Source organism: Ascaphus truei, chromosome 6 (genome assembly GCF_040206685.1).
Source record: "Ascaphus truei isolate aAscTru1 chromosome 6, aAscTru1.hap1, whole genome shotgun sequence".
NCBI lineage: Eukaryota > Metazoa > Chordata > Amphibia > Anura > Ascaphidae > Ascaphus > Ascaphus truei.
Window position 1 is genome coordinate 55,263,846 of NC_134488.1, and position 26,813 is coordinate 55,290,658.

Genomic DNA, 26,813 nt, shown 5'->3' on the forward strand with positions numbered 1-26,813 from the left:
AAATAGCAGAAATGCCATTAATAAAATTCAACTTGACTAATGCATGAACATATTTTCTCATTTTACCTCACACTTACATTTACCATTCATGATTTTTGCTTTTCTAAATGATCCCCATATTTCCTAAAATAAATTAAGAGATGGATTTGAAAGTCCTAGCATGAATACCATGTGTGGTGCTCTCAGTATTCATAAATACCAAATTGAAACCGGTGTAGAACATCAGCCGTTTGGGTTTAAAATTATATTTACTAAATTAAACAGCAGCGTTTCCTGCTTTACTTTAAAATGTCGACTTTGAAAAAATCCTTTCACACTCTCTACAGTGATTTTTGCTTTCATGTACAGTATAAACTGTGCTGATATGTCAACGCTCACTGATTTGGGGGTCTAATTTATTTAGAGACTGTGTCACTGATCAGTGTCAGTGAATTCACGGACTGTAGTTGAGTCTCACCAATAAAATGTAGCACTACATTTTATTTGCCTGGATCCCTAAAATCTGGTAGATTTTGGCCTTTGAAGGTTGACGTCTCCGAGGCATCACTGTGAAAACCATATTGGCCAACATGTGAAAGCTGTTTTCAGGAAGATTGGGTAGAATAATGCAGGATGTCTTTTCATCTTCCATTCACTTGCATTGGATTCATGGGATTTTTACAGGGAAAACATATACAAAATCTACATTTCTGAAAATGTTAAAAGAAACCTCCCAAATAAATAGAGAGTGTTGTCTAGTATGCCAAACATATTGAGAGAATACCTTAACCACTTTTACAATAGCAATGGGCCTACAGTATGCGACTAACCTCTTACTTTAGGACTTCTAGAAAATCTTGGAAAGAGACACAAATGCAGAAAATTGTGTATTTTGCAGAATTCAACTACCCCCCTCCCCCCCCCAAAAAAAGATTTTGGGGGGCAGGATAGCATATTTAAGCAATAACAATCAAATAATTCATTTTTTAAATGAACTAAGAATAAGCTGCTGAAAATATATATAGGTCAATGATCTTGGAAAGAATTTGGGGAAAAGCAAAACATTTCGATTTGTTGCACGCTGTATCTTAATGGACCAACGTTCTATTCCTACGTTCTTTATAGATCCTTATAGAGCTTTCAAGACGTCACAGGTCATTTTTCAGCTGTCAAAAAGAGTCAACGGTACCAGCATGTACAGTAAGTGCGTGATAAATTACACGGACATCCAGCAGGTGGCGCAAATATTCCAATAATAAATAGGCACCATTTCAAGCCAAGAGAAGAAGGGGGCGTGGCCTCAGGCCCCCCTCCGCTGACGTCACCGCCTTTGCTGGGAAGTATAGGCTGTGCTGTCACGCCAGTGTCAGTCTGATGAAGATTGGCACTCAGGTAAGCTGTCATTCATTCTCAATGTCAGGAGCTGCTTTCCAGGCTGCGGGCTGCTGCCGTCGCTGTTGCTGCTTCCTTGTAGCCTCTGTGTGCGTGTGCTCTCAGTGCAGCGTGTGTGCCTCTCTCTCTCTCTTTTTTTTTTTTTTTTTTTTTGTACAGTCCCATAGCCGGAGCGCTCTTCATACAGACAGGGCACAGGCGGAGGAGGAGGAGGAGGAGGCAGAGCAGAGCAGGGCAGCAGCAGCAGCAGCGCTTTAGCTGCTAATGCAATCACTCTTCAGCCCCGCCGCCCGCATCTCTGCACGCACTCCTCTCACACCCGAGCCTATACACACGCACATATATATATATACACACACACATTTATTATTTAATTTGCATTTTATTTATTGTTTTTGCAAAACTATCACAAGAGAATTATTGCATTTAAAGCAGCGCCTGCCTTATTTTCCTTATTTTACAAATTCGCTTGGTTTGTTGTGTTTTTTTTTTTTTTTGGTACATTTTCTTTCTTTTTTTTTTTGCTTTGGGAAATATATTTTTGCTGCTGCTGCTGCTGTTGTGTTTTTGTTTAATATATATATATATTTTCTGCTCCGAGGTTATATTTTTACGTCTGTAAGGACACTGTAATAAAAAAAACGAAGTGGTGAAGAAGCGCAATGAAATGCTAATTTAATGTATGTGTGTTAGTAGGGCTAGTTTGTCTCGATCAGTTGTTCTGTATTATTTATGGTGGGATCTGTATGTTTTTGTCTTGATCACTGCTGGGTCTTGTTGCTTTTTGTTTGGTTGGATGAAGATGGCACGTAAAACTTAAAGTATAGTTTGTTATAACGAGGATAATTTGAGTTGTTCGCAGGGGAGGAGGGGGGGGGGGGGGGGAATGTTTTCAGTACAAAGACCTACTACAGCAAAGCAAAACCTATTACAAAACAAAGAGCAATACAGAGATTTTATTTGCTTGGTATATTTTACTAAAGAGATTATATGTTATTCCTGCTGTTAGTCCAGCTGCAAATGTGAAATAAGAAAGATGTTTTATAATTACGATTGTAGTCCAACTGAAACTGCAATAATAGGCACATTTATGTCTGGGTAACAGCTCTCTCCTAAGCTCGATTTAAATATATGCATATATTTTTTAATATTGTGTATAATTAATGAGCTTTAAGTGATTGCTTCTTTGTTTCAGGTTGTGTATTTCAGTGAAGAATGGTGTTTCTGGTTGTTGACATTTTGAATGGTACAGTGATATTTACTGTTTGTTTTTATGCTGGGCATGATTGGACTTTACAAAAATTATTTAAGTGTTCTTTCTCCCTGTTATTGAGAAATTAATTTTTTTTCTTAGGATTTCTGCATTTTCTCTTTATAGTAGAATCTAGTCTTTACTTTAACTAAACCCGTGTTTGTGAGTATAAACTTACATAATGTAGTATTTTTTTAGGTTCAGTTAAACATTTCTATGAAACAGCTGTATGTATACACACGCACCCATACACATAACATTAAGTATTGAATATTGAATTTGTATAATTATCTTTTACCTGTTTGTGTTTCAAATATATATCTTTAAAGCGTACCCTTTATATATATACTATACCTTTTCAATTAGATGTCCAACACAACATTTTTAAGTTGAGGTTGTGAGAACAGTTACGTGAAAGATCCTACAGTCTATTGCTATTAAGTATATCAAGTTTTACTACTGTATTGTAGCATTCCCTGATGTTCTCCTCTTAATTGAGAACTTTATTGATTTTGCGCGCTTTGCAGTTCATTTCCTATACAAAATTGATTATAATGACAGGATCCAAAGCTTATTACAAGATACAGTAGCCCAGGGTTACTAAATAAAATGCATCGTTTTAATCCTTGGCTCCTTTTTGTGACAGAGTTAATACTCAAGACTGTTACATTATGAGATCTTATTTGCATGTCTTTAAATAATCATATTATAAATGATGAGGTTTATTTATTTATTTTTTTAGATTTAAGTATTGCAGTGAAGAGCCATTTCAGTGATACCATAAAGTGTTTTTAGTAGATCATAGTTTGCTTAGTGACATTTTCTTTGGTTTTCATCTGAGATAAAGTTTGATAACAACATAACATGAAATGCATACTATCTGAAAAAGTTCCATAAGATTCGCACATAGTGTTTAAAACTCTTAACATTTCCCTTCTGTTGTCATCATACTGTAACAGCAAGCTATAAAAACACATATACATGTGTCAGACTTTTCCATCTAAAAGCCATTGAAAGTCCATAATAGACACTGTTTGTAGATGAAGGTTTTAATTTGTGTTAATACACGGTTTAAACAGCATTCATTTGCATTCTACAGATGGGTTGTGTTGTAATAATTTTTGCGAGGATTTTAATTGTAGCAATTAAGAAGGAAGGAAATAGTGTTTAGAAGTTGCCGGTTTTAGAGCCTGCTGTGGACTTGGAATGGGGGAGGGTTTATTTAGCCCAACTGTGGCTAAATAAATTACTTTTGTCTCTAACTATTTGTGTTTGTTTACTAAATTGTTTTAGATTACATCATTAAAAAAAAAAAACTTCCGCACAATTTTAAAGTTTACTAATTAATCAGTCTCTTTTAACTCTTCTGATCTATTGTGATTTTAAGTTTGTTTTCTTTATATGGAGGTTGACATAAGGGGTTACATAGGAATACAGTGGCAATAATGGTCAAGTGGTTTAGGAAGTGGGAATAAAACACTCCTCAAAAAAATTGTTGCCCTTTTAAAATCTGGTAGCATTGCGACTGTTCTCAGAAGTTTGAGGTTCTGAATTTGAGCCTTGCTGTTCTGATTTGAATGCTTTCATTGGTCAGTTTAGTGAAAGTGGTGATGTGGTTTATAATTATTACTGTAACTTTTTTTTAAAATTATACATGTTGCCAGTATATCCTTCACTATGCAGAAGCATTGCAGTTAAGGCCTCTATAGTGGGAGTGGAAATGATAGCCATACTTGAACAGTAGCTACAGTAAAGCGGTGTCTTGATGTCAGAGAATAATTCTGTATTAGGGTACTTTTCCCGATGAACACCAAGTCCATGTCAGGACCTTCAAATACTGTCTTTAACTTTTTCACTTCAAAACAATGCATTTAAAGCCCCTGGTGCGTCGTGTGTATTAAGGGAAGAAGATTCCATTACTTAACTGTTTTGGTATTCACAAGTTTCCACGTAACTCATTAAATCCGACTGCTATCTCTAGGTCAGGGATTACTAGTAGGCAAGAGGCTGATCTGGTGAAATGAAACAGTGATTTCCATCCTGGACGACTCCCCTACTTTGCTGATGTTGCTCTTAGCTTCCAAACTTTACAGGGCTATTTTTCAAACCCTTCTACACTAAAAGGGTCGACCCAGTGAGTGTGATTTGATGTCAGCTGTTTCATTTTTTGGCTCATGGTGATGTAACCCTGAGCGCACTGCAGTATTCCAGTCCCTATCATATCCCTTATCCCTTTGTATCCTAGTTTAGGGCCATCCAGCTGTAAAGGGACCTCTTAACTTCCACTGTACATTATATATATATATATATATATATATATATATATATATATATATATATATATATATATATATATATATATATATATATATATATATATATATATATATATATTTCAACTCCTGATTCCTTAAACGTGATCATTGGATATTTCTAGCTTTTGCTAAACTCCCTCTTCTTTTAGAAGTTTGAAATTTAAAGTTCTCTTAACACAAGCCATACCATTTAATTTCATTATCTCATGTCTGCTGCCCTTTAGCCCGGAGTAATATCCTACACGAGAGATAACTTCCAAAGTGAGATTTTCTGTATTGGCCTGCAGAGGGTTACATAGCTGTACAACACACAGTGGAGGTCAACATCTGTAATAATTGAAGGAAACCAATATTTTCTGTAATCTCCACTGTGAAAACAGACAACGTATTGCTTTGTATTGCTGCCCTTTTGACGGGTTTTGCCACGTGGAGATGCTTTGAAAATGAATATATATATATATATATATATATATATATATATATACAGTATATATATCTCAAATAAAAACATCACTTGTTAGCACATTCACATGTCTTAGTGTGTGTGTATATATATATGACCTCCACTGTGTGTTGTACAGCTATGTAACCCTCTGCAGGCCAATACAGAAAATCTCACTTTGGAAGTTATCTCTCGTGTAGGATATTACTCCGGGCTAAAGGGCAGCAGACATGAGATAATGACATTAAATGGTATGGCTTGTGTTAAGAGAACTTTAAATTTCATACTTCTAAAAGAAAAGGGAGTTTAGCAAAAGCTAGAAATACCCAATGATCACGTTTAAGGAATCAGGAGTTGAAAGGTACACTTAAGAAAGACACAAGAAAGGAACACACTCTGAAAAGATATTCATCACCCTGTTTTTGTTTTTATTATTTCTCTAGAAAACTCATATCACATACTGTACACCCGGACCATTATATCCTTATAGAAAATGCCATTCATACAGTCTGGCTCTATCCACATCAACAATTGAAAGCAGAAATCTCTGCACCGCTACATTAGGGGGGGGGGGAGGGGGGCAAAGGGGGAAGGTAAAACAGCTCACTGTAAAAATCTAAAAAAGATTATTATTATTATTAGATGATATGAACAGGAAAAATACTGTATAAGTGATTTCAACTGTTTTGTATTCTGTTTAAACTAAGGATGGTCAGGTTTGTGGCTTCGAAATGCAAACTTTTCACATTTTTATTTTTGGTATAAAATTGCAAACTTCAAAAACAGAAAAGTTGGAAACTTGTGCACAAAAGTTTGCATTTTCATTTTTATTCTTTAATAGGCTAGGTGAAATTTTGGGTTCAAGAACGAAAAAACTTGCCAACTGATGCACAAAAGTTAGAATTTTCAGAGAATGAAAAATAAAGGTTCCTGCTTATTTTAAGGATTCCATACTTTTTCATGCAAAACCAAAACACAAAACCTTTTTTCGAAGGAAAACCAAAACACCAATTAATGTGACCACTCTGAGTTTAAACCCTTGCACTACCAAAGGGACAAGCAACACATTGCAAAGCCGCAAAAGGGTTAAAATAAGTGAATTCATAGACAGAAGTAAATACGTAACTGTTTGCTGCCACGATTTATGAGAATCCAGTATTCCTTCAGGACGTACTATTTTCCTATTCTATAAACCAGCCCTCGCTCTATTTCTTGGGACTCATAACCTGGCTTCTGAGCAAATGAGAGCAACAGTGTACAATTCCCCTGGGTGCTACTCCTGAATGGCACAGACCAAAATGTAAATCTATCTGTCTATACTACAACCCTATGGCAATCAAGACCAAACTGGCACAAATGTTGATACCAAAGCAGAAGCTTATCCAGGAGGAGACTTAGGATGTAACCTTCGTCGCCTGCCTCCCCCCATATAGTTATTTGATCTTCACTCTTGAATTTAAAATATGCAGCCTGCAACTGGTGTATGGTTTTACACACATGCGCCATTCTCGATGATGACTTGAACAGTGCCGTTTAAATTTATTTATTTTTTTTACTCATATATTCTGGACACAGCATTTAACAATCTAGTTTGTTTGAATGTAAACATCAGTGGTTGAAGCGCAATTGTTGTATGGGGTAACGTTTGTCTTAGTATTCATGTACTCTTGTGTTACAGTGTTATTGCCATCCCTTCCACACTGTTCTGCACTGCGGAATATGTTGGAACCATGAAAATAAAGGATAATAATACAGTACCACTGCTCCTTGTTTGAAAACTAGAAACACACAACTACAGCTCCACTTTTTTTTTTTTTTTAAAGAAACATTGATTTATTTAAAAGTATTTTCCTTTTTTTCCCCTTTAACTGGAAGTCTTGTATAAATCATTCTAGAAGGAGGTCAATAGTCTAGTACCCTAGTGATTCATAGGTTTGGAATTTTTTGAAATCGGGCACAGAAGTACTTCTTAGTAAAGCACTCTGACCCCTGCTAAACATGTTAAATAAAAAATATAAAGAAACAATGATTTAGGCACAATAGGAAAAGCAGCCATTCGTCACAATGTTGCCCTAGTTTAGGAATGTAAAATGCCACAAGTGATATGTTTTTGAAGACTTAGCATATTATCATAAGGCTTTTATTTTCGCGCATATTTCCCAACAATACAGTCTGTATCTGTTTTCGTATGTTTGTCATTTTTTTTTAAATTAAATAAAAAAAATTGTCCAGAATTCAAATGTCTGTAGACTTGCTGATTCCACAAAAAATGTCTGAATTAATTGTTATGAAAATTGACTTGAGTATTAATATATACTCTGTAATGTTCAGTAGTTATTGTATTTTATTGTGCATTACTAGTTATTAGCACTGTTAAGAAATGTAATATAAAAACATAATGCAAACTTGATTGCTATTATTGCTTGCGTAATTATTTTTCAGTGAAGCGGGAACAAATCATTTAAAGTTTTTGTAAACTGCTATTCTAAGATATATATTTTAAAGTAACATACTTTGTAAGAATTGAATTATATATTTAGTATAGTTTTAATTTAATATACAAATATGATATTTAAAACACTTTACATGTGTAACAGTGATTACAACTGTAAATATTTCAAATCAAACATTAAATGATTGAATATGCGGCATTGATTTCAAAATAAATATTACAAACGTATATATATGAAATTATATGCAATTTACAAATGCATAGCTAAATTGATCAACTTTAAAAGACACATGTAATTCACTTACAAAAAACTACAGTATGTTAGATGATGGCTTTAAATTGAACACAGGTAAAATGTTGAAATTGCACTGTTATTGATTTGCAACCCATAAACTAGACCTTTTTGTGTGTTGAATTCAGAAATCAGATCCTTAATAGCTGTAAATGACACAACCAAACGGTATGTAAAAAATGTAAGTTTGCAAAATGGAAACATACTGTATAGATTTCATCAGATCATTTCGGAATTTGGAATAGGATTTCTGAATTTCTAACAAAGAACAAGAGTGTCTTGTGTATCAGTTTAAGATCAATATGTTATATAACTGTGCTCTATAACATTTTGAGATTTTGAGCCATAACGTTCATGAGAGATTTTTGTAATCGTTTTTTATTTTTATACTCTTGAAAATTAGATGTACATCTCAAAGTATATTTCCATGTAACATTATTTGAACAAACGCTATACTTAGTACATTACACTATGAGATACAATGCATCCAGCATTCCATATGCCGGGGTGTATACTGTAGCATTGCTTCCATGCAGCAGTAAGTAAAACACAAATAATGAAGGTCATAAGAGTAGAAGTTGTATCCAGTTTAATATAGTTTGCAATTTAATATATATATATATATATATATATGTATCAAGTTTATATAATTTCCTAGTTTTTGATGTGATGCTTGAAATTCAAATGCATCTAGCTTCTATTAAACTTATGAGAGTATGGTCTGAAACAAGAGCACAAAGAGAAGCCTCCAAGCCTCCTGTAAGCATATACTTGTGAAAAATATGAATTACTAAAATTAGCGGAATATTTACTAAGAAGGGTCAAAAGTGAGTAAAAATGATAACAAATAATACTGTAACCATTCAACGCTTTCAATAAAGGTAACTCCAAGATGAAAACTTCCCTGTGTTGTGTATTAATGTGTCCTGGTTGCAAATCTGGAGCAAAACATTGCACCGAGTTTATCAAAGAAAAGAGTTTTACCGGATACAATCAATTTTGTTGTTGTTTTGATAAATGCTGCTCAGTTGTTTTGCTCTAGTTTTGCAGCCGGGAGACTTTGATACATATCCACCATCATTTAACCAGTGATTAAGGGAGTCATTTTGAACCTGTGTTTCAGCAGTGAAATATTAAGGTATAATATCTGCACAGGTTGCATCAGTGAGCGATAGAAGAAGTTAGGGACTAAGATATATGAAGTTCGGCTCAAGGGCCGTTCATTTTTCTCCTTCTCTTGCTGCTTCATCAATGTTACCCAGATATGCGGCGAAAAACAACTTGACTAAAGTTAACCGACACAATAAAAAAAAGTCTGTTACACATTATAAGGAACATTTCTGCATTTAACCATTTTGCGGTCAGAGAGGCTTGCAATGCAATTTGACTGCTGTTCAAAGAGACACATGCAGCAGCAAAAGAGTTACCTCATAATATATAATTGCTCAGAAAATGTTTTATACGTTTAAAAGGTCTATATTGTAAAATTGAATTGTGTATGATTTTACGTAAACACTAAAATATTTGTGCTTGCCCCCTAAATTAAGAGTAAATCTTTACTTAGGGGATCAAAGGCCATTTTTTATTATTATCGTCAACAATGTGTAAATTATTTTTTAGTAATACATTTCTAATTGCAGAAGTTTGTATGATTTGCATGTTATTTGAGAACATGTGAGCTTTCAATTGTTTATAGTACATTGAAATAACAATTGGCTCAGAAAACGCACACGTCACAGAAATAATTCTATTTCAGATATCGTATCTTGGACTTTCATTTTAGCCTCTTGCTGGACATATCTAAAGACGTTTGTGTCATGCTTACACCAGATTGCTTTTCTAACAGAGACTTAAATCTTGTGTTTTCTCGACTGGTGACTAAATCATTGTAATACGTTTAAACCCTTCCAGTGCCAGGCGGGCAAGCAAAGCATTCCTCTGGCACCGAGGGGTTAACCACGATCCTTATATTTCATTATACAATACACAATATTATTTTTCAAGACATAGTGTTGCATTTATGTATGAAATTTTTTTTAAAGAGCCAGTGAGACATTATTGTAATTTACACAGGGAGGCAACTCCTTATCAAAAACAAAAATCGCTTTTTAAAATATTGTGGTTGACCATTTTTCCAATCCTGATAAAAATCTAGACATGGTCACAATGGTACTTCCTGTTGTGCCATAATGTAATTCATAGGTGTATTAGGAATAACTATTGCTTTCACAGGCTCCCAGAAGTCCTTGTCCTCTATACCTGACAGCTACCTAATTTGGGGAATTGTACTCTAAAAGTCAGTGTAGTATCTGATAAAGACTGTGACTTGGAGTGGTCACCTTTATAAAAGAAAACATAAAGAAATGAAGAGTTTCATCTTGAACTGCCATAAACTTATATAAACTCAGATATGTATTATTTCTTTATGATAAGAACTAAATCATTTGTTGTAATAACTGCTATATACTCAGCTGTATCCCTAAAATTGTAACAGATGTATAGTATCATCAATAAATTCTAGTGTCAGAAAATGAAGAGTACAAATATGAGAGTAGATTCAGGGTTCAGTCCATTTTTTGTACAAAAATCCCCATAGACACCCAACACTTTTTTCGTACAGCTCACAATTATAATTGCTTACGTAAGCATATTCAATATGTTTATTGTCTGTTTTAAAACATATTAAAAACTGAATGGGAATAACAGCGATTGCAGTTAAAAAAACAAACAAATAATGTTAACACAATAATTTCTCACGTTGCTTTGTTTCATTTACTTCTAAACTTGTCCTAAATAGAAAGTGCTGTGTGCCCTGTCTGTGGCTTTGACCACATGTCATAAACATTTAAGCTGTGGTTAGTCTTGTGCAGCTCAAAGGTTGCCCAAGATGTGTTTCTTTAACTAATACCAGACTCCTGGATGTTCAGTTCAAGTATATATTGAATGAACACAATTTAAGTTAAATCAATGATAAATGAAAATATTTTTATTTATTAAGGGAATTAAGATGTCCATTTGGCAACTGTTTTCTTTTTTTAGAGGCCAGTGGTAATCATTTTGCTTTTTCATTTCTATGTTCCTTATTTCCCAACCATCAACACTGGCGACCTAAAAGCAGCAATCCCCACCCGAAGCCTATATGAGTTTGACCCACATAATGTTAGTATCTTGCCCCCGGAACTTGTCCTGTACGTAAATAAGAATAGTGTTAAAACATGATATTCTTAGTCTCTGGCTTCTGAAGTTACCATAGTAACCTTCAGACTGCAATGATCTCTGGTGGAACTTAATTTTAACCTCCCGGGCACTTAATATTTCAAAACGCTGAACGAAGCATCACATTTGAAAAAAATAAAAAAGCTTTGGGACGCTCGTTAAAGTAAAAAGAAAAAAAAAAGGCGATAAGTGAGGACTACTGCTTATCTTAAAGGTACATGATCATCACCACTTCTCCATTCCTATAAAAATATTTAACATGCTGGCAAACAGAAATACTAAGTATATGTCTGCGATTGTTCAAATTAGAAGTACTGAGTGTAGCTGCATTTTTCCAATCAGCTAAACCCCTGACTAGTTATTAGACAAAGATCTGTCATTGGTGATTTGCAAAAACTATAACAGTGGGTCCACTGCACTACTGCTTTTTAACTTCAAACACCTATTGGGAAAGTGCTACTGTCCTGCTAGATATCACTGTGTATTAAAGGAAAGTAAGGAGGTGCAAACACTCATAATTAACATTTAAGCCATGATAATGCTTTGTTGGTTTTGATTTAATTAAATGTATACTATGTCTGTAAGAGGTGGAAAGAGAGACATTACACAACATCCCAAATGCAATATAATGTACTTTGTTAATATTCTAGAGCTGGGATAACTATAACAAGCAATACATTTTTAAATAAACATGAAACTTAGCCGTTTTCTGCTGGAGCAGCCAGAAATGCGGTACAGGCACCTTCTGCAAAGGGAGAGGTTTAAAATAACTTTTAACTCCCATTCAGAAGAGAGTTTGTGCTGCATTGGTATTTAATATGATACTGTAACATTAGACGTGGGACTTCTAAACACTGCTCTGCTGGTACATAAGGCAGTAAGCAGCTCTCATTTGCAAAGTGGAGATAAAAGTTCACTTGTCTCAGATATAGTTATGTGTGGGCTCTGTTCTCAATATGCAGTCGTTGTTTGTTTGTTTCTTTTCTTAAATAAATAATACTGCCCACCTACTGTATGCCTAAACAGGCCCATACCAAAATATATATTTTTTCATCTGTTTTACGTATAACATGTTATTAAATCAAGATGGGGATGTAACACAATTTTCAGTGCTAATTCAACCTTAGACAAAGAATAATCACGTGTAAATGAATTATTTACAATACCAATCTTCTGAAATGTCCAGAGACCTGCAGCCTAGAGGACTTGAATTGTTCAAAAATCCTTCTTGATATTCGTATGAAGATGAAAGTCCTCCTTGACGCTGGTGCTCCGGATAAGTGCACAAATTAAATCCAGTGGATATGTGAAAGAAAACAATATATCACGTTGCTAGCAATATATAGCATACACACGTGAGCGATATTAAAGCTGCAGTTCAGTCTTTTTTTTTTTTTTTACATTTATTTTTTTACTTCAATAGTTTTATGTGTGCAATCTCTAATTACCTAAAGAACTGTATAGCTGCAGCTCAATTCGTTTTCCATGTATTGATAGGTCAAAATTTGGTGACATATTAAAAGCTGGCATTTGTTTATAATCTGCTTGACTGGCAGTGGAAGCTCATGAATATTCATGAGCATTCCTGCACTGACAAGTGCTAGAGGGAGGGCAGGGCTGACAAAGGGGTGTGCCAGAGCTTGTGACAGGACATGAAGGGGCAGTGCCTTAGCAAATGGCTGTTAAAATAGAATACAAGAAAATTGGTCTTTCAAAGTTGTTTTTTTAAAAACAGAAAATGCTAAAAGTATTTTTTCTTACTACAGAACTGATTTATTAAAAAAAACAAACATGCAGGATATTGACTGAACTGCAGCTTTAAGTTAATAGGTTCTACACACCGTGATTAACACAAGGGCACTCTGAGGGGATCAATGTATCACTAATTTCACAGCAATATAGTGATGCGTTTGTTATATTGTTTTCTTTCACATATCCACTGGATTTAATTTGTGCACTTATCCGGAGCACCAGCACCAAGGAGGACTTTCATCTTCATACGAATGTTATTGAATTGGCAGAAAATGTATTCACTTTTAAAAATATTAGATATCTTGCTTTTTGTTTTAAAGCAGCAATAATATGTTTCCCTTGTATTTCTTTTCCTATTTTTATATGTAAAGCGTGTGACAATGTATAATTCTACATTCTTACCTAAGCTGGCAATAATTTGGTGCTCCTGTTCTAACGAAATGGCCACCTTCTGACTTTGTGCTGCAGTCTGTGAAATGTTGTAGCACATTATTGTTACATGTTTCAGAGTAATAGACAGCTGTTTGTAACACAGCAACATATCTGTTTCTGATACTTTATTGCCAAAGTGCAGAGCTCGAAAAGGTGTGTCAGAGCCTGTTTCAAACGAAGAAGTGGATATGACTTTCTAAATGGTTGCTGTAGCAACGAAAGGATGATCAGAACATTTAAAAAATCATTAAAAATGGCTTTAGGAGTTTAAAAAAAATGCAGACCGTATTATCTAATATTACAGGACTGATTTATTTGTAAAAAAAAATCATAGGATTTTTCATGTTTTGCGGCTTTAAGTACTTCTCAGAAGCAATGCAAATATATATATATATATATATATATATATATATATATATATATATATATATATATACACACACACAGAATGAGACCCTGTTATAACCGGGATTGCATACATTTTGCCATGAGGACTTACTGGCATTTGCATTTCTCTCCTCTCTGCACTCTCCCGTAAACTTTTGATTTCCACATGGAGGGTCACATGACACACACACATCCCCTACACCATGTGGGAATGTTTTTTTTTCTTTAAACATTCAATACCCCCCCTACACCATTTGGGAGTTGAACATGAATACAGTTAATATAATACACATGCAGGAATCAAACTCAGGACATTCCATTTGCTAGACCAATTCTTTACCTGTTACACCAGGTGTAGGTGTGATGTCACAGACTCTAAAAATATACTTAACCTCTGCAGCACAGGGCAGGGGAGGTAGAGAATTAGTAAAGCATATGAAAGGTCCTGGGTTCGATTCTTGTATGATCAGGTATAGGGAATTAGGAATATTATAAAATAAATAAAATAATAATTTATAAATTATACATTGTAATTAAAATAAAATAATTTATACATTATTATTTTATTTTACTTATAATGTATAATTTATAAATTATTTATTTTATAATATTCCTAATAAACTCACTTAGGCCCTCATTCAGAAAGCCTCGATAAGGTCCTTATCGAGCACTTATCGACCAAAATGGCTACTCGTATTCAGAAAGCCTCGATAAGTGCTCGATAACGGCCTGTATCGACGCAAAATTTTATGATCAAAAGAAAATCGCCAATTGAGCGGCAATCAGTCGCTTATCGACCATTTTCGGGAGGATCATAAACTCGCGCGATTCAGATACCCGCGAGTTGGCTGTCGTGGCCTATTGCAGCCCTAAAAGGCGATCTTCTCCCCAAATCCAATTCACCTCAAACTTTAGGTAAATTGGTGGGGAGATGCCTCGATGAGCTGCGATGTGTCGGGACTTAGAAAAAATTAGGCCCTTTTCCTGCCTCTTTATGAGGTGCCGGTATCTCCTATGCATTGAAATGTCCCGTGTCACGTGACCGGGACATTTCCTTGCATAGGAGATACCGGCACCCCATAAATGTGCCTGTATCTCGGGAAGAAGGGGGTCCCCGGACATAAAACCAACGTGGTTCAGCTCCGGAGACCCCTTGCACATCTACACTATGAAAGGAATGTATATTTAAATAAATAATTTTCGGGCGACATTTCAGCTGTGAGAGGCGGCTCTCTCAGAGCCGCTATCTCTGCAGTAGAAATGAATCGCCGGTTTAGGCCTTTTCAGAGGCTCGATGCTCTCGCTGGCAGCAACTCGCCCGTTTTGGGAATTTTGCTATCACTGGTAATCGAGCCTTTCTGAATACCGTGATAGCAACACCCAAAAAAACGGCATTTTAAATGCGCTGGCGATAATTTTTATCAACCCTCTCTGGATGAGGCCCTTAGTATCTGAGCCCTATTCCTAATAACCTCACTTTGTATATAGTATTAGGGATCAGATATTAAGTGATGTTATTAGGAATAGGACTCATACCATGTGAGGTTATTAGGAATAAGGCTGGAATACTAAGTGAGGTTATTAGGAATGAGGCTAGAATACTAAGTGAGGTTATTAGGAATAGAACTCAGCTACTATGTGAGGTTGTTAGGAATAGGTCTCAGATACTTTGGGAGGTTATTAGGAATATTATAAAATAAATACAATAATTTATACATTATAATTAAAATAAAAATAAAATAATAATTTATAAATTATTTTAATTTAATTACAATGTAAAATTGATAAATTATTATTTTATTTATTTTATAATATTCCTAATTCCCTATACCATATCCCCCAAAAATCAAACCCAGGACCTTTCATATGCTATTACCAATTCTCTACCTCCAAGGCACAGGGATTGTTTGATGTCACAGGCTCTAAAAGCAAACTTAACATATTGTACACAGTGCAGTCCCCTGCCCTGTGCTGCAGAGGTAAAGTATATTATTGGAGTCTATGACATGTCACCAATGCGGTAGTGTAGCAGGTAAAAAATTGGTCTAGCAAATGGAAGGTCCTGAGTTTGATTTCTGCATGTGTATTATATAAAATGTATTCATGTTCAACTTTCACATGGAGTAGGGGGCTGTGTGTGTGTCACGGGAATATAGGAGTGCTCACCACAAACCGGACTGGACCACCGCCCTACAGCCGCGTGAGCGGGTCCGGTAAGCAGAGTCGTGTAGATCGCCTTGTTCGGGAGAGGAGAGAGTAGAGTGGTAGAGGTACTTGCCAGATCCGGGGTAGGAGAGATCAAGAGTAGTCGGTGTCCAAAGCCAGGGTCGAGGAGAGGAGAAGGTAGAAGTCCGTTGAGCGAGCCGGGGTTCGAGGGTGCCAGAGATCGGGAGTCCAGGTTCAGGCTAGGGTCTGTGACAGAAGACAAAAGCAGACTGCGAAGTAGCTTGTAGCAAGCACAACTAGAGACTGACTATGCTCAGCAAGCAGCTCAGGGCTGGAGGCACTAAATACTGACAGGAACCAATGAGAACCTCCAGCGGTGATGTCAGATGTAGGTAGAGCGCTGATAGGCTGAGGCAGGATGCAGAACAGGTGGGAACAGAACAATAACATTGGCGGCAGTAGAGATGGACATAGTAGCGCGCGCGACGGAAGGGGCGGGTTGAGTTCGCTGGACTGAAAGGCAGGGGCCGTAGGCGCGCGCGCGGCCTTTCCACGGCAGCGCGCATGGGCAGCAGGGGCTGCCGGGAGTTCAGGAAGGAGAGGAGGTCCACGTGACCGGGTGCCGCGCGCCCCGGCAGCCGAGGTAAGAACCGCAGCGGGCAGCGGCCTTACAGTGTGTGTGTGTGTGTATGTATGTGTCTGTTGGCAATAAAGCATTGAATGCTTTAAAAAAAAAAAAGGAGATATTTTTAAATCGGGAGCCACGTTTAGACCGCGTTATATGCAGATCCGCGTTGTAGCGGATCACGCTGTAATGGGGTTGGGATATATATATATATATGTAATACATTAATAATACTAGACTGTGTTTTATTATATATAAGTATTTAATAATGTATGTTTCATTAATATCAAGACAGAAAATGTATCTACAAAAAGAAAAAACAGAACAACTTGGTAAATAATAAAAATTCACATTATCTAAATTTGTATACAAATAAGAAATTCTTCAAAAATATATTTTGAGGAAAATACACAGAAAATCAAAGCACCCTTATTAAGTATATCTCTGAAATAATAAAACAAGCTTTAGACATCCACACCTTATATCTGTCATCTTGAGAAAAAAATGCAATAGGAATTAGTTTATCACGAATGTATTGTACTGCGAGGTGGTTAGTGAGTGTTGTTGCAATTGAGCTATACAAGAGGCCAGAGATATTTAATATGTTTGTTACATTTTCTTTTTGTCTTTATATTTTGTATTTACAAATGCAATTAAAAGCAACAAAAAAAAAAGATATGGAGAAGTTTTCTTAATCAGTTTTTATTTCATTTCTGTACTAGGCAGTTTTATAATGTTGAACTAGCAACCAAGGAATGACTTGCTAGCGCTTTACTTTAAATATTAAAAGGGATCGAAGTGGAAAAAATGACACACAAGCCTTTTAACAATATGCCTGTGAAGCCATCTAGTGTACCTGAACTTCAGAGGAGGTAAACTCCATTTAAATTAATTGGGTTACAACCCTTTCCAGTACAAATATACCAAGCTATTACCCACTGTATTCATGCTGAAGTTATCTACGGTACACCTGCAGTTTACACATTTTGTATTATAATAAACGACAAAAATACAAATGCTACATCCAATGTGACAAAATACATAGTTTAATACTTCTATGTTAGTATTCACATAAGTAAGGGTCATTTAGTTAAACCCTTTGGTCAAAGCGTTATAAGCCTGCAGTCACTTCACGACATGACTAGTATGCGGTCCTAACACTACCTGTGAATATTCCCATTTAACTCTGCAGTGGGTCGATAATGGTCTCAGTGGACCTGTCCTGCACAGGTACATGGAAAAACCTGCTACAGTACTTAAAAAGTGCCTGCATTTTCCCACCACTTCCTGAAAACAATTGCTAAAGAATGCCACCATTATGGATTACAGTGTATAATCAGTATAGAAATGAGACACTTCCAATACTGTACTGCAAAAGCAAAATATTTAAGGAGCAAATCCCACTTTTTTTTTAGTTCACTTAATAAAAGGCCCTATCCTGAGCAATCCACCTGTATCCCAAGTTATAGGGAGAAGGAGTGGCTCCATGAGTAAAGACACTGACTAGCACTGAGTTTGGAGCAGGGGAACATGGTTTAATTCCCAGTGTCAGCTCCTTGTGACCGTGGGCAAGTCACTTTATCTCCCTGTACCTCAGGCACCAAAAAAGATAGATTGTACGCTCCACGGGGCAGAGACCGTGTCTGCAAAAAATGTCTGTAAAGCACTACATAAAATTAGCAGCGCTATACAAGAGCAAATGATTATTATTATAATATTATTACTTCACCCTAGAAATTTGGGGGTAATAAAAATGGCCACATTGAATATTACTGCCATTAATGTTAACTCTTCTTCATTGGCCCCAATTTAGAAGAGTTAAGTCATTTGACAGACAACATTAATTTGGCTCACTAGCAGTGATGTTACAAGCAGCCATTTTTATGATATAAAAATTCAGTTACGACAGGGTACTCCTGATGCTGAAACCTTGATGAATAGCTGTCTGTGAGTAGGTTTACTGGCTATGCACTTCTTTAACCCTCGCTGTGCTGAAAAATCTGTGTAATAAGGCAGGTATTTGTTTATTGGGTTCCATGTTAAAATAGACAAGAACTAAAAGAAGAATATGGTATCCCAGACATACAAATATTCCAGTATATGCAGCTTAGACACTATGTATCTTCGCTACAACCAAGAGAAACTTGGATTAGACCCCTCACCACCTTTGAGAGTCTATATCAGCTTCGTGAATACCACAAAGAGACGATTGCTCAATTTTACCAGGTCCTAATAAGTCAGTACAGGGGGCAGACAAGTAAAAATATGTCAGACTGGGGAAGGGAATTGGACAGCCCTATAGCAGACGAAGACTGGGAGGAAATTTACGAAAGAATAGCTAGAGCCTCCCGATGCTCAGCGGTCAGGGAAACAAACCTGAAAGTTGTTCACAGGTGGTATTATACACCTGCACGCCTTAATTCTTTTTTCCCATTAACCTTCCCTATGTGCTGACGAAACTGTGGGCAATTGGGCACGATCAAGCATATCTGGTGGTCATGCCCCAAGATATTTCTCTTTTGGGGGAGGATCAGAAGATTAATAAAAGGGGTGTTGGGGTTGGATCTGACCTGGGATATGGAAACTGTGCTCCTATTAAAACCTATAGAGCGCCTTGAAAGGAAGGTAGATCATTTGATGATACAAATTCTGTCGGCAGCTAAAGCAATGATAGCAAAACACTGGAAACAGAACGATTCCCCACCTATCACAACAGTAATACACAAAATAAATCATGTCATGACTATGGAGAGACTCACTAGTTTAATCCACGACAGATTCAACAGTTTTCTGACAACTTGGGACCCGTGGGCGACCTATGTATGGCAAAATCCAAACTTCATTTAGACTGTGTGCCTTGAGATGACTTATCTATACTATACTATCTATACTAACTAAACTGTCTAAATTATAAGTATATCTGTGATAAACGAAGTGTGCATTTATATAAGTGACTGTCTGTTCCCTGCGTGGAGACCGTTGTGGATGTTAACCTATGCCCCCACCCACCTACCCCCCCCCCTTTTTATTTTCTGTATCCCCTTTCCCTCTCCCCTCCCCTTCTTTTGAAAATAATAAAACACAAGTTGAAAAAAAAAATGGACAAGAAGCAAAAAGTGACACTCTGTGTGCTCATTTACACGTCTTAGCCCTGAATCCCTGGCTGCAGTGAGAGCCCTGAATGCTAAGAGATAATGAGCAAATAGAGGGTTGCAGAACTGTCTGAGAGGTGAATGTGCTCATAGTGATATTTTTATCATCCTGCTCAGAGAGACTTCTCCACCCCCCATTACAGGTAATCTGGAAGAAACTATTCATAGGGGAAGAAGGACATTTCTGTTTTAACCAGGGATTCAAGTTTGTCTATTCTTGCAATGATTGTGTGTATAGTACAGTACAGGCATACCCCGCATTAACGTACGCAATGGGACCGAAGCATGTATGTAAAGTGAAAATGTACTTAAAGTGAAGCACTACCTTTTTCCCACTTATCGATGCATGTACTGTACTGCAATCATCATATACGTGCATAACTGATGTAAATAACGCATTTGTAACAGGCTCTATAGTCTCCCCGCTTGCGCACTGCTTCGGTACAGGTAGAGAGCCAGTATTGCTGTTCAGGATGTGCTGACAGGCGCATGCGTGAGCTGCCGTTTTCCTATTGAGCGATATGTACTTACTCGCGAGTGTACTTAAAGTGAGTGTCCTTAAACCGGGGTATGCCTGTATGTGAGCCTATTTCTTACAACTGCGCTACTTAAAAATGCCGCACAATTTTTTAATTTCCTTGTAAGTCCATAAAGTATATACTTGTAGGTCAACCTCAAGAAGTCACAAAGGGGAAAATATCTGTTTCACACCAAATATTAATTGTGTTTCTATAAGTACCACAAATGCAGGTGTACATGCCTTTGCTATTTTTGTATTTACTGTAAATAATGCATTTTATGGGTTTTATGAATGCACTTGAAATATATTTGAATTTGCTGCCAGAAATCATCCATCCAGTTCCATTGTTCATGTATAGTATTTAATAACAGGGGCGATGTATATTAACTAGATTTCAGTTACATTAATACCTTTCAGGGTGGTCCAATTGGCGTCTCCTGAAAGCCGCACTGAAATGATTGACCGTTCTTTGCATTTATAACTGGTCCTCACTTTGGGGTTTCTGAAACAACACATAGAAAAAAGTTATTTGGCGCATGGCAATTGTTTTTTTCCACAGTGTAGACAAATGTGTAAAACTTGTCAATCAAGTTTGTTACTTTTCTCATTAAGTATAAACTGCCACCTCAGGCTTGAAGGAAATGTGCAATGCTAAGGAAGGAATAAAATACTTTAGAGCAGGGGTGGCCAACCTGACTGGGAGTTCGGTCCAGAATTTACCACCAGTGTCCTTGTCAAAGGGCCACAATAAAGAATCCTCTCTTTCCCCCTCCCTCCTCTCTCACTCTCTCGCCTCCCTCCTCTCTCACTCTCTCGCCTCCCTCCTCTCTCACTCTCTCACTCTCCCTCCTCTCTCACTCTCCCTCCTCTCTCACTCTCCCTCCTCTCTCACTCTCCCTCCTCTCTCACTCTCTCCCCCTCCCTCCTCTCTCACTCTCTCCCCCTCCCTCCTCTCTCACTCTCTCACTCTCCCTCCTCTCTCACTCTCCCTCCTCTCTCACTCTCTCCCCTCTCTTACCGTTCCTCCTGTCCCCCTCCCTCCTCTCTTACTCTCCCCTCCCTGCCCCTCCCGCCTCTTTCACTCTCTCTCCTCCCTCTTCCTCTTCTCTCACTCTCTCCCCTCCCTCTTCCCCGTCTCTCAATCTCTCCCCTCCCTCCTCTCGTACTCTCTGGCCGCCTAACTCTCTCACTATCTCCCTTCCCCCCTCTCCCTCAATTCTTCCCCCAATAATCAATCATCCCGTTTCCCTCCCCACTCAACTCCCCACACACTCAATTCCCCTCCCCCCCCCCCACTCCTCCCACACACACACAGCACTTTACGTTGGGGCACGGTGAGAGGCCTCTGGGCCTGCGTTGATGAAGTCAGGCCCAACTTCCGGCACGGTGACAAAGGGAGCTGGCATAGTAATGGGGAGGGAGGAGAAACAGAGAAGGACCAGCCAACCAGGCACCCGGACAGACCAAGTAGTAACAGTACTTGCTGAAAGAGCCGGGTTGCAGACCTCTGCCCATGTACCTGCAGCAGAAGCCGCACAAGAAGCACTGAAGGGCCGCATGCGGCCTGCGTGGCCACGGGTTGCCAACCCCAGCTGTAGAGGCACAGAATATACATCCCATTATAACATGTCTTAGCTCCTCTTTAATTCGTCTTCTTGATGCACATTAACTGCAAACTGATGCGTAAGGTACAACATAGGTAGAAATTACATTGACTACTTGTGTAGTATTTATCTGTGGTCTCATTGACTTAAAAGAGCAGTTCAACATCTTTGCTGAAAATGTTTCATTTGTGAAAAGAAAGAATATAAACAAATAAGTAAAAAAAAAACACTTCCCTAAGCTCTTCTACAGTTTAATGATCGTCTTGGTAAATGTTGCTTTCTCCCTTCCGTTGGGAACACTGAAACCCCAACAGATATGCCCCATGGAATCTGGCAGCCACTCAGATTGTATCGCGACTAGGAAGATGCAGTATAAGTGTCTGTGAGCTCCCGGGGGGACTGTCTGTCGGAGTTTCACAGAATGGAGAAAGCAACCTTTACCAAATCCATCATCAAATATACAGAAGTTCAGGTAAATGCTTTTGATTTAAATGTTTATACTCTTAATTAAGTAAAAAAAAATAATAATGTTTATTGTTTTGAGTTTTGTACACGAAAGTCCATGCAGAGAAGACCGAAACGTTGATCCTATAAATAAACAATTTCTTTCATTATTAACAATGAAAGAGTTGTGAGTGCCGCCTTTCATCCATACAACACAATTATTTACTTAAAAATACAGTACAAATTCTGAATCAACAAGATAACAAACACTCAAAAGATTTGGTTACCAAAGTTTACAAAGGACTTAAAGATTCTTGTCTATAGTTTGGTTCTAGGATTATAACCTGCCAAAACTAGGACTGGATAAACCAGTTCTGATTCAGCGGGATCAACTGGTCATCCTACAGTTCTTCTAACACAATGAGGCTCCATTGTAAAACATCATTGGGGAAATTACTTCATACAGAGAATCTGCAAATAACTAACGTAAATTATATTTGGAACAGCAGTCCTAATAATTTATGCTGCAATTATCCTATGTCCCAGCTTCTACTCCACCATCCCTCCCCTCCACATCTTTGCTCTCAGTTTGAGGGGAAATGGCAAGATACATTAAGTCAAAGTGTGATGATATCCCCATGGGAAAACATTCTTAATTTCTCAATGACATTACTATGGGAAACATAAAGGACTATATAAATCAACAGTAGGCAACCCCCATGTCTATTAATTGGGGATAAAGTCTTGATTTCTTCTATTGGTTCTACTTGCTTGGGATCTTTTTCAGAAATCTGTTGGTGGGCAATAATCCTTTAAAAAAAATGCTTCCTGCAAGCAAGTTTATTGTTTAAATTCATTGTCATTTTCTGTGAGCTGTCGACATTTCTCTGAGAAGGCTAGGGGTAGTAGTGAATTTTAAAATGGGATTTGCTGTGAATTTTAAAATGGGATTTGCTGTGTACAGTACTTCACTTTATGTGGAAATGTTAATATCTCAGACCGTTTATTGGCCAACGGCTAATTCTACTATAGTACATTTTGGTTGAAATACCACATACAGGAAAGGAAAGCAACTAACATGCTTCATTTATCTCTTTATTTCTGTTAGCACACTCAATTATTAAATATAAACTCATTCACAGTTAAAGTTGCTATCCCTGTATTTGCTGAACCTAGACGAGTCTATGCAAATTACTGTAAGAATCAGTATTCCTTATTTATTTAATCATAATCTGAATTGGGTCCTCCATAATCTGAATTTGGGCCTTTTCTATCTCTGGTAACCTCCGCACATCCTAGTTTCTGACATCTGTCTTATATAAATTTGCCTGTAAAAAAAATGGCTGCCGAGATAAAAATATGGTCATGTCTCCGTCCCGGTGACATTGTGGCTTTCTATTGACTTGCAAGAGTGAGGCTAATCCCAAGGCCATATTGAAGGGAAAAAACAACCAATATTAGTGTCAATAACTTAGGTAATTTTGGGTTCACGGATCTAATTATAGTATTATGCCGCTACACTCAGTACAGATTATATTAAAAATGTAATAGGGAAATGGTAGGGGCTGGCGTTGCTGCTTTAATGCTACTTGTTCTAGCATACCAACAAATCTGTATATAATGGCAAGTGTCAGGACCTGCTTCTTATGTCCTGTACCTAATAAAAACAACTGTACTGTACCTATTGAACCTATTGCTGTCCTGATGCTTAGGACCGTAGGCATCTGGGAGTTTGATGACTGATTTGATAATCAGCTGATCAGAGGAATAAAAGCAGAATGGCATGTTGCATTTATTTTTTTTGCTATAGGTTTGTAGCAGAGCATCTCCAGAGATGAACCACATTAATTTCAGCTCATGGGACCCCCTGCTTCCAGAGATACTTACATCCGTAGGGGGTGCTGGTATCTCTGCGGACTTTAAAGGTCGTGGTCATCAAGGCAATACTGTTGGGTGGCTACAGAATCACAATACTCAGAGGCTTTGCCTCTGCCATTATCTTTGTGGGTCACTGAGAAAAAGGAATCCGATATAAAAGTACCTGAATTAGGCCCAATAAAATGTACTTGGAATATTTGGTCAAAGACAAAAGAGAAACTAAAGCTCACATCATCAACATCTCAACTTATCCCCCGATTTCACAACCCCAATTTTCCACCAGGTTGTAATACAAAAATCTTCGACCAATTCAAGAGCAAAAATATTTGGCTGATAGGGAATCTTCTGTATAAGGTAAACCTTTCAGGATCTCCAGGTCAAATATAACGCCCCAGATCTCGATCTATTTACATTTGCAAAAATTAGACATTATTTATACACTATCTCCAAGAAACTTGCATTCACAGAATTAACCAACTTTGGGAATGTGAAAGCGTAGAAATAATATCAATGAGTCATGGGTTCAAAGTATTAACGTTAGTTTATCTGCACCAAGGTACAACAGAGAGAATTCATAAATGAACTCATGCCTCTGAAAACATATCGCTTGGTATCACATTTTTATACATTTCAAAATGAGTAATACGCCCCTTAAGGGGGCTGCCTTAGAGATAAAAACAATATGATGACTTATATAAAAATCCTTATTCATATATAAATATGCTTCGTAAGCTATATCTTATCCTATATATTCCACCGCACTGTGGGCCTCTTAACCGCCTGACTTTAAGGAGTAAACCTCTTAGCCCTTGGGGTGCAGCTGCCAGATAAGCGAAACTACTGTAAGGTCAGCAATATATGACTTTACTGGAAAAACTCTTACAAATGCAATTATTTCAATTTCATGACTAGTAGGAATTATACAAGGGCTTAGCCTACCCCAGAAGCGATGCTCTGCACATATCAAACATACACAAATAAACAAGTACACATATACACAAGCAAACACTCAAAATGGGTGCTGCGCCAAAATGGTGGTGATGATAGTCTGTCTTTATATAGCCTGAGCCACATACCTTATCTCAATCTTCAAAGGAAACTTAGAAATCGACATAGAGGATTGGGAGAATATTTGGGATAGTGCCGCCAAGACCTCTATTTGTACTACAACCAAAGAAAACATCTACAAGATTATGTACCAATGGTAACTCACTCCCAAAAGATTTGAAGCAAATTTACCCTGAATCTTCAGATTTGCGTTGGAGGAGATGTGGTATGAAAGGAGATATGGTCCACATATGGTGGAAATGCCCAGCTATCCAAAATTAATGGACAGTTATCCAAAATATTTATAAAAGACACAGCAGGACTAACAATACCTATAAACCCACTAAATTATTTACTGGCAAAGCCGATCGAGGACGTGAGTGTAACAGGAGAGTAATCCCTGTTCAAGTAATGTGCCTTTAATCTAGCAGTGTGGTGGTTAACTGCTGGTAGTCAATTAATAAACACCACTTGCCTGATTTGATTGCTTACAAAAGCCTGTCTGTTGAGACAGGAAGTGACTCCTTAGCTCTGACTGAGAGCTGAACTTTGGAGACAGAGCAGTGTTCTTGAGTCTCCCAGGAGAGACTGACCAAGAGAACACACATCTCTGGAGCTGACCGGTCTTGAGCTCTGCCCAGCATAGCTGATTGCAACACACCAAATAAGACTTCTAAACCTGGATGCTGATTTTCTGTGCACGCACGGGTGCGGTTCCAGGAGAGCAGAGAAGCTTACTCTACAGCAGCTAACAGATAAGACTTTCATTATTAAGAGACTGCTTATATCTGCTTATTTCATGCTATATGTTTTGGGGCTGCGAGACATGCTTTACTAAGGGAGATGTGAATTAATTGCATAGGATTTCACTACAAATACTCCCAAGTGAATAGAAGCTTTGTTCCCCCTCTGTGTTTGGATGATTTCATGATGAAAAGGAAAAGGCACAATAAAGCCTTATTATAATTTCACCTTATAAAAGCCTCCAATTGTGTACCTCTGTGAACGTCCGTCTACAGTGAGCAATTCCTTAAAATGTTTGATCTGGCAAATATTAACTGCAGCTAGGTGTGCTATTGCAGCTGCATGGAAAATCCATCTGCCCCCCACCAGACGAATGGTGGAAAAATAGGATTAACGAAGTTATGTTAATGGAAAAGCTCACGGCATTCCTTAGGCACACCACAAATACATTTTACAAGACTTGGGAGCCATGGTTAGAGAGCCAAACCAGCTAAGCTTCTGAGAAAAGTCAGTTAACGAATAGATTCCTTTGAATATGATGACGTGGGGGGTGGAGCTCCGGACAGGAAACAGGAAAGTGAAAACTAATATAATCTCTCGTTTCCCCCCCTCACGTCGGCCTTTGCGAATTAAAGAATATAAAAGTAGGATGGAAGGAGTCCTGAGTAGACTAGGTGCACCCTCTCCCTTGTTACGTCCATTTTATTATATTTAGTGATACA

General features: G+C 37.5%; 1 protein-coding gene across 7 annotated transcripts in view; it reads left to right on the forward strand.

The window, feature by feature from the left end:
* Positions 1-1,298: 1,298 nt before the first annotated feature.
* The window catches only part of PKNOX2 (PBX/knotted 1 homeobox 2), a 752,321-nt gene continuing 726,806 nt past the window's right edge, over positions 1,299-26,813 (forward strand). For all 7 annotated transcript variants that reach the window (XM_075604325.1, XM_075604323.1, XM_075604330.1 and 4 more), the window contains exon 1: positions 1,299-1,371. The gene's annotated coding sequence lies outside the window, so the exon portion shown is untranslated. The remainder of the gene's footprint in view (positions 1,372-26,813) is intronic.